This window comes from Hyla sarda, chromosome 8 (genome assembly GCF_029499605.1).
Source record: "Hyla sarda isolate aHylSar1 chromosome 8, aHylSar1.hap1, whole genome shotgun sequence".
In the NCBI taxonomy this organism is placed as follows: Eukaryota; Metazoa; Chordata; class Amphibia; order Anura; family Hylidae; genus Hyla; species Hyla sarda.
Genome location: NC_079196.1, coordinates 24,727,129 through 24,736,191, shown reverse-complemented (window position 1 = coordinate 24,736,191; position 9,063 = coordinate 24,727,129). Strand labels below are relative to the sequence as shown.

The 9,063-nt window shown below is 41.9% G+C and overlaps 1 long non-coding RNA gene across 1 annotated transcript; it reads left to right on the top strand.

Moving 5' to 3' along the window:
* Positions 1-1,362: 1,362 nt before the first annotated feature.
* LOC130284309 (uncharacterized) lies at positions 1,363-8,097 on the top strand. Its single transcript, XR_008846978.1, has 4 exons — positions 1,363-1,671; positions 3,498-3,580; positions 5,331-5,431; positions 7,996-8,097. It is a non-coding gene; the product is annotated as an uncharacterized LOC130284309 (long non-coding RNA).
* The last annotated feature ends 966 nt before the right edge of the window (positions 8,098-9,063 follow it).

Sequence of the window (9,063 nt, the reverse complement as noted above, 5' to 3'; positions counted from 1 at the left end):
TGTCCCTATAGCCCATGCATGTATGACTCTTTACTTGCTATCAATGGTTCAGTGTGTTCTGATAGACTGCAGTTTGTCTTCTGGATTTTTTTTTAACATGATGAATGAGAAAACAAACTGTATTCTACCCAAAACACAATGAGTGAATTTTGCAAGTGAAACCAATGTATAGCACATATACTGACAAATAACAGCACACACACAAAGTGTACATAAGTGTAACTAACTATGCAAGAAGCTATTTAACTCAATAATGCAAGAGCTGGCTCACTTGCAGCTGCAGAGATTCTGTAGCTTGGAGAGGAAGCCCTGGCTGTATGAGCAAGCCTGAGATACGCATTGTCCTTATAGTCCACACATGTATGGCTCTTCCCCTCTGCTATCATTTTACATGTGTGTTCTGGACAGACTGAAGTATTCCTTTTGGATTTATTTTGTGAGCATTATGATTGAGAAGACAAACTGTATTCTATCCAGAACACAAGGAGTCAATTTAGTAGGGGAAACCCCTGTATAGCACATACACTGACAAATAACAGCACATACACAAGTGTAGATAAATGTAACTAACTAAGAAGCTATTTCAACACGATAAGAAGAGCTGGCTCACTTGCTGCTGTAGAAATCTTGTAGCTTAGAGAGGAAGCACTGGCTGTATGAGCAGACAGGGGAAGCCTAAGATAAGCTTTGGCCCTCCCCCACTTCCTGCATTGCTTCTTGGTGTCTCGGTTACTAGAGACAGACCGAGCCTAACAACTGTTCTGTTATGATGTCACAATGGTCTGTATGTATTTATAGACTGTGCTGTATTGTAAGAATGTCACAATGATTTGTATGTGTATTTATAGACTGTGCTATATTGTGATAATGTCACATTGGTCTGTGTGCATTCAAAGGCTCTGCTGTACTGTGATCATGTCACAATAATCAATATGTATTCATAGACTGTGCTGTATTGTTATATTGTCACAATGGGCTGTACATATTTATAAACTGTTCTATAGTGTTATATTGTCACAATGGTCTGTATGTATTTATAGATGGTGGTGTATTTGATAATGTTACAATGGTCTGTAAGTACTTTTAGTAAGTACTGTTTTATGACAATAGTGTTTTTTGTACTGATATGTTTTGTTGTAATGTTACACATCTTTCTACTGTCACAGTAACGTGCATTATGCTTGGCTTTCTTCAGGCTGTACTACGTTTCAATAAAGTACCAATCACGTACATGTATCCATAGACTGCTCTCTATTGTGTATGATGTGTATGTTCAGATCAGTACCTGCTCATGTACAATTGCTCTTTGTGCAAGATCCACAATAAAATATTGACATGTGTAAATCTATTTTCTTAAGCACCGAGGATCAATAATTCTCTCTGGAATCTTGGGCCAACAATGAAGATCCTGACCTTCATACTGGAAGATTTCCGTTTGTTCTTCGAATTTTCACTGTGCGCAATTCACAAAATAGTTACAAATGTCTGTAACCTAATACGATATCATAATAAGTGCCATAGAAGTAGCACTTCGTCATTGCATTGAACTCGACAAACAAAACTTTGTTGCTGAATTCTCACCTGTCATCCATCTGAACAAGAAAGCGGAGAACTTGGCCGAAATAAATCTAAGAACATTGCAATGGAATATTGGATAACTTCAGCAGAAAGGTGATGTGGGGTCAGCACAATACAAAGGTTGTTCCAGCCGTACATTAGTATTTTATTCTTGTTACAATATTAAATTATTTCCCGTGGCAGCAAGATCCTTGGTAAATGATTTATTGCAACTTAATCTTGGATCAGTGTTTGCTGAACATAAAATACGGTCAAGGTTTGATTCAGACCAGGCCTGGCCCTCGCTCACGTAAATGGTCAAACACACTGTTCATTCTATTTCAATACATGAAGACGTGAAAGTGATTTATCATTCATAAAAAGGTCATTTATCAGCACATCAGAGTGTGCTCCATCCCTATGAGGAAATTGATAAAGACTGTTGAAGCGATTTAACTTTTCCAAGATTTTAAAACACATTGAAAAGTAAAATAAAATAAAAAGTTTCATCACAAAATTATAATATTAGAAAATCTGTAAATATAGAGGTGGCCAAGCACATTAAAGGGGTTCTCCGGTGCTTACACATCTTATCCCCTATCTAAAGGATAGGGGATAAGATGCCTGATCGTGGTATTCCCGCAGCTGGGGACACCCGGGATCATACATGCGGCACCCCGTTTGTACTCAGTCCCCGGAGCGTGTTCGCTCCGGGTCTGATTATCGGCAACCGCAAGGCCGGCGGCGTGTGATGTCATGCCTCCGCCCCGTGTAACGTCACGCTCCGCCCCTCAATGCAAGCCTACGGGAGGGGGCGTGATAGCTATCCCGCGATCAGGCACTCCCGCGATCATGCATCTTATCCCCTATCCTTTGGATAGGGGATAAGATGTGTAAGCACCGGAGTACCCCTTTAATGATCTTGGATAATGACAATGGATAGTGTCCTGTGTGGTACTGTCTGATGGCACCCCTTCCATCCATGGTGTTGGGCATTATAGAGTACAAATAACTGTGCCAAGTAACGTCCGTGTGACAAGGTATCAGGGCTAGACCCACGATGCTACCCAACTGGCTCGGTTTTGGAAAACTTAGCCTAAGTACTAAGTCTCAATGTTGGACTAAGCAGCAAGAAGATACCAAGTTGCTTCCTAAAAGTGGTCTCGACACCATTGCATGGCTCTAAAGGGACAGGTCAAGATCCAGGGGAGAGTTGTCAAAGTAGTGTAGTCCCTTAAAAGGGTACTCCACTTGAAACCATTTTCTTTTAAATCAATTGTTGCCAGAACGTTTAACAGATTTGTAAATAACTTATATTTAAAAATCTTAACCCTTCCAGTACTTATCAGCTGCTACAGAGGAAGTTCTTTTCCTTTTGAATTTCCTTTCTGTCTGACCACAGTGCTCTCTGCTGACACCTCTGTCCATTGTCCATTATAGGAACTGTCCAGAGTAGAAGCAAATCCCCAGAGTAAACCTATCCTGCTCTGAACAGTTCCGAAAAAAATGGCTGATGTGTCAGCAGAGAGCACTGTGGTCAGACAGAAAGGAATTTAAAAAAGAAAATCATTTCCTATGGAGCATATAGCAGCTGATAAGTGCTGAAAGGATTAAGATTTTTAAATAGCAATAATTTACAAATCTGTTTAACTTCTTGGCACCAGTTGATTTAAAAAAAAATGTTTTTCAGTGGAGTAACCCTTTAAGACAGCTAAAGTTATCCATATGGTAAATCTATCTACTTACACAAACAGGTAATATAAAGGCAAAGGGGCAATCCACTTGGATTCCAAAAACATTGGGATCCATGGAAAAATATTTACCCAAAATTATAAGGACTTTACCCTAAATAAATTAATAAACCAACAATATAATAAAATTTGTGATAGAATATATATTTGTACCCCTGCCTCACACGCAACACCTTTTATCTCTTTCAGGCAATGGGGAGGGGGGCAAAAATCCTGGTGTCTCTCCTAGGACAGGACCTGCAAATTCAAAAAGAATAGACCATTCTCCTGAAGTAAGTCATTTTTCATTTTTTTGGCTGGAAGACATACTTCAACCAATACGAATATTGTTTGTTGGGTCCTTTTGATCTGCTACTAATAACAAACATATTATTTTAAAGTCCTACTTTCTCTATCACTATAAAACGATACACAAGTTCTTCTTGGTTTATACAGTTTACATATTTTGTTTTATACATTGAGTAATGGATAATGTGTATGAACAACAATATATATTTCCATATACCGTATATACTCGAGTATAAGCCGAGTTTTTCAGCACGATTTTTCGTGCTGAAAACACCCCCCTCGGCTTATACTCGAGTGAACTCCCCCACCCGCAGTGGTCTTCAACCTGCGGACCTCCAGAGGTTTCAAAACTACAACTCCCAGCAAGCCCGGGCAGCCATCGGCTGTCCGGGCTTGCTGGGAGTTGTAGTTTTGAAACCTCCGGAGGTCCGCAGGTTGAAGACCACTGCGGCCTTCAACATCATCCAGCCCCCTCTCACCCCCTTTAGTTCTGAGTACTCACCTCCGCTCGGCGCTGGTCCGGTCCTGCAGGACTGTCCGGTGAGGAGGTGGTCCGGTGGGATAGTGTTCCGGGCTGCTATCTTCACCGGGGAGGCCTCTTCTAAGCGCTTCGGGCCCGGCCTCAGAATAGTCACGTTGCCGTGACAACGACGCAGAGGTGCGTCATTTGCGTCATTGTCAAGGCAACGCCTCTATTCCGGGCCGGAAGCGCGGAGAAGAGGCGCCCCCGGTGAAGATAGCAGCCCGGACCACCTCCCCACCGGACCACCTCCTCACCGGACAGCCCTGCAGGACCGGACCAGCGCCGAGCGGAGGTGAGTACTCAGAACTAAAGGGGGTGAGAGGGGGCTGGATGATGTTGAAGGCCGCAGTGGTCTTCAACCTGCGGACCTCCGGAGGTTTCAAAACTACAACTCCCAGCAAGCCCGGACAGCCGATGGCTGCCCGGGCTTGCTGGGAGTTGTAGTTTTGAAACCTCTGGAGGTCCGCAGGTTGAAGACCACTGAGGGCGAATGATGAGAAGAGGATGATGAAGGGGGGGTGTGGGGATGATGAAGGGGGGTGGGGATGATTACAAGGGGATGATGAAGGGGGGATGTGTGGGATAAGGGGATGATGAAGGGGGGATGTGTGGGATGATAAGGGGATGATGAAGGGGGGATGTGCGGGATGATAAGGGGATGATGAAGGGGGGATGTGCGGGATGATAAGGGGATGATGAAGGGGGGATGTGTGGGATGATAAGGGGATGATGAAGGGGGGGATGTGTGGGATGATAAGGGGATGATGAAGGGGGGATGTGTGGGATGATGACAAGGGGATGATGAAGGGGGATGTGTGGGATGATAAGGGGATGATGAAGGGGGGATGTGTGGGATGATGACAAGGGGATGATGATGAGGATGTTAATGACGGGTCTGGATGATGACAGGGGGGGATGAGGTATTTCCCACCCTAGGCTTATACTCGAGTCAATAACTTTTCCTGGGATTTTGGGTTGAAATTAGGGGTCTCGGCTTATACTCGGGTCGGCTTATACTCGAGTATATACGGTATATTATATTAATATATGAGCAGTATGTGAAGAAACATACAGAAATGTGACTATATAATTCTCACAAAATAAATACTGATACGCTGAATATAAAGCGGAACTTTTTATTGGAATTTTACAAATTTACTTTGTTTGTCGTTTTGTATTTGTGAAAAAATTTCAACAAAACTCAAATGAAGACACAGATACAGGCAGAAGAGCTGAGGCAGGTGGCACAGGTGCAGACTTGGATACAGGAGAGTCAGTACAGTACACCGGAGTCAGGCAGAAGCATTGTCAGGTAATCAGGAAAAAGTCAATTCACACTATATCAGAAGAGTTACACACCTTGGAGAAAACATTATTTAGGAAAGGGTTAAGCAGATGTGGCTGCAATAAATAGGAAATTACCAGTGCTGATTGGCTGTGGACAAGGTTAGGTGTGTTCCAAATAATAGTGCCGTATTTAGGTTACAGGTTTTTAATAAAAATTACTCTGCAACCATTATAGACTGCACAAATATTGTACTGTTTTAGTGCTTAAAGCGTTACTGTTGTTAGGAACAACTTTTTCCATTTAATACTTCCTTAAAAACTAGGCATTTTCCTAATATACTTCATTAAAACATTTGATTGCTAAAGATGTTAAAAACAGGTTTAAAAAAATGGCCACTAGGGGTCTCTGTCTTTTTTACTTTGCAAACTAACCCAGAAAATTCAGTCTTTTTGGTCCTTTTTTTAAAATTCATATGCAAAATGGTTTCTCTTTGGTCATTTTATGAACGTATTTCTTGTGAATTTGCACCATATAGGTTCCACATGGCTGCAAAAATGTAAAAATCTTTGTTTTGGTAGGTTTTTCTTCTGTTCTTGTACCATATAGGTTCACATGGCTGCATTAGAGTTATATAGATCATGCATTCAGCCAATATGCTTTGCAAATGTAAAAATGTTTGTGCAGACCTCATGACAGGGGAGAGGGGAGGGGGTAGGAGAGGAGCTCATCATATTCCAGGGGAAACACCCCCAGCCTCTGAGATAAATTCAGAAGACTGATCACAGATATACATAGATATTTTACATATTAGCACATGCATATTATTATGCATACAGGTCTTAGGGCACATTACTACACTGATTTAAGCATTTTGTAAATTTTCTTACTACTGGGTACTACACTTTTTTATCCTCTATCCGCACTGTCTATAAAAGCACTGGAGATACCGAATACAATGCTCATGTATCCCATTGTTTCCATAAAGAATACAAGAGAGCAAGCTGACACACGCCCCACGCACAAAGAGAGACAGGGCCCTGTTCTGGACATCATAGGGGGGAATGGTCCAGAGATTGGACCCCCCACAATCAGACCTGCATATAGGGGTTAAGTTTTAAAGTAGTGGAGTACCCCTTTATCATCTTAAAGGGGTACTCCGCTGGAAGGCATCGTTTTCTTCACTACACTGGCATTAGCCATGGGTCCCGGCGGCAGATAGCTGATGGGACCACCCCACTATGACCTGCACATAGCTCCTGAGTGCACATCATAGAAGGGGAGCCAGACAAAGGCGTTCAGGTACACCCTTCCTCATTAAATGGGTACTCCAATGGAAACATTTTCTTTGATGCTAGAAAGTTAAACAGATTTGTAAATTACTTCTATTAAAAAATACCAATCCTTCCAGTACTTTTTTAGATGATGTATACTACAGAGGAAGTTCTTTTCTTTTTGAATTTCCTTTCTGTCTGACAAGATGCTCTCTGCTGACACCTCTGTCCATGTCAGAAATTGTCCAGAGCAGGAGAGGTTTGCTATGGGGATTTGCTCCTACTCTGGACAATTCCTAAAATAGACAGAGGTGTCAGCAGAGAGCAAGTTGTCAGACAGAAAGGGAATTCAAAAAGAAAAGAACTTCCTCTGTAGTATACAGCAGCTTATAAGTACTGGAAAGACTGGGATTTTTTAATAGAAGTAATTTACAAATCTGTTTAACTTTCTGGCACCAGTTGATTTAAAAGAACATGTTTTCCAGTGGAGTTCCCCTTTAAGGATGAAGGGTGTACCTGCACGCATTTGTCCGGCTCCCCTTCTATGACGTGCACTCAGGTCATGGTGGGGTGGTCCCGTCAGCTATCTGCCGCCGGGACCCACGGCTAATGCCGGTGTAGTGAAGAAAACAGTTCCTTGCAGTCAAATGTGACCGCACAGCTGATCAAAATGCTAAGTCATAAGACAACCAACGGCTGTCCGGGCATACTGGGAGTTGTAGTTTTGCAACAGCTGGAGGCACCCTGGTTGTGAAACACTGATCTAGATAATGCTGCAATACCATAATTCCTTGCACACATTCCTTTTGCAATATTTATAGAAATCTATGCTTGTTGTTACAGCGAAACCTCATTGATGTTTTTTTTATTTTCCGGCTCCGTAATGCAAAGTTCTTTTTCTTTCCCTTTTTCATCGCAACGTTTGTTTTGCATCAATTTCCATTGGTTTGTACACTGTCTGGTAATGTGGAACAGCATTTTGTTACATGTTCCAACATCAAATAGCTAAACAGAGCGCGAGGTGCTGTAGATATCCTGTCATTTCCCCGATGCGGTATGTATGGGATGAATCAGTCCAGAAACAAAGATTTGCATTCCGAGCGCAAACCTGGAGAAAAAATAATAAAACACAAAATATAAGTTCTATGCAGAAAAAGGCTTTACGATATATACCCGTGATTGATATTGGTGTCAGAGCCATATAAATTATAATTATTATTAACAGTGCAACAGATGGCATCCTGCAAATCTTAGCTTATTGCTGATGGAGTAGAATTAAAGATCCATCCATTTTTTTTTCTCTCTCTCTTCAATAAGGAGCAAGACGTAGGCAGGAATTTAACAAGCATTTAATTCTCATTGTCTACCGGATAAAATGAGGTAGTGAAGATTAAATGCCCTTACAGGGAGAAATCATCCGGCCCTTTCTTAAGCTTCTCGCCGAGATGACTAAACATCATGTTACCGAGCTGTAAAATTTGGTAGGTGGTGAATTTCCAATGATTAGATGGTTGTTTGAGAGTCAATGATACTGTATATAATGGCTGTAAAAACAAAGGGCATCTGTGAGCCGGGCCTGTGGGGCAGTAAGTGACTTGGCTTATCTCCTCAAGATAAGAGGGTTTTTCTGTGATACTATGAATTTTTAAAGAGTACCTGTCCTATCTCATGAAAAAAGAGAAGTATTTTGATCCTCAGTACCTATTTCTGATCATGTACATTACATTTTTATGTGTTTGGCGCCTATATTTCTCTCACAAATACCTTCTTTCTGTTGCTCACTTTCTGTTTGTCATTCTGTGCTCTGGAGGGGCGTGTCCTCATTCTGCATGATTCATCCTCCTCCCTGAGTCTGCTGTGCTGTGATGGTTGTCTTCATGCAATCACTGCAGGCTGCTCTGTAACCCCTTCACTTCTATTTTCATGCTGCAGTCTGATAGGACACCTTTCTTTGTCCCAGCCTCACTCATCATGCATTTACTTCCTCCGTGAGTCTGCTGTGCTGGGCCTCTTCATTCAATAACTGCAGGCTGCTCTGTAACCCCCTCATCTCTGTTTTCATGCTGAAACCTGATAAACAGGACAAGAGTGAGCACAGAGGAGTGCTAGTCTCGCCCTCACTTCCTGGACTTTGTCCCTGCCTGTGCTTCAGCTGAGACAAAGAGGATGCTGCAGCCACACAGGATTATGTTCTAGATGGTATAGGGACCCCTAGTGGTGTTTTTTTTTTACAAGCCATGATTTTATAAGCCATGATTTCTATAAAAAGGAAATACATTTTCTTATGAAGTATATTACAAAGGTTAATGTTTTTCTATGATATGTACAACATAGGAAAAGTTTTTGAATCTGACAATGTTCACTTAAATACTATGTCTATACTGC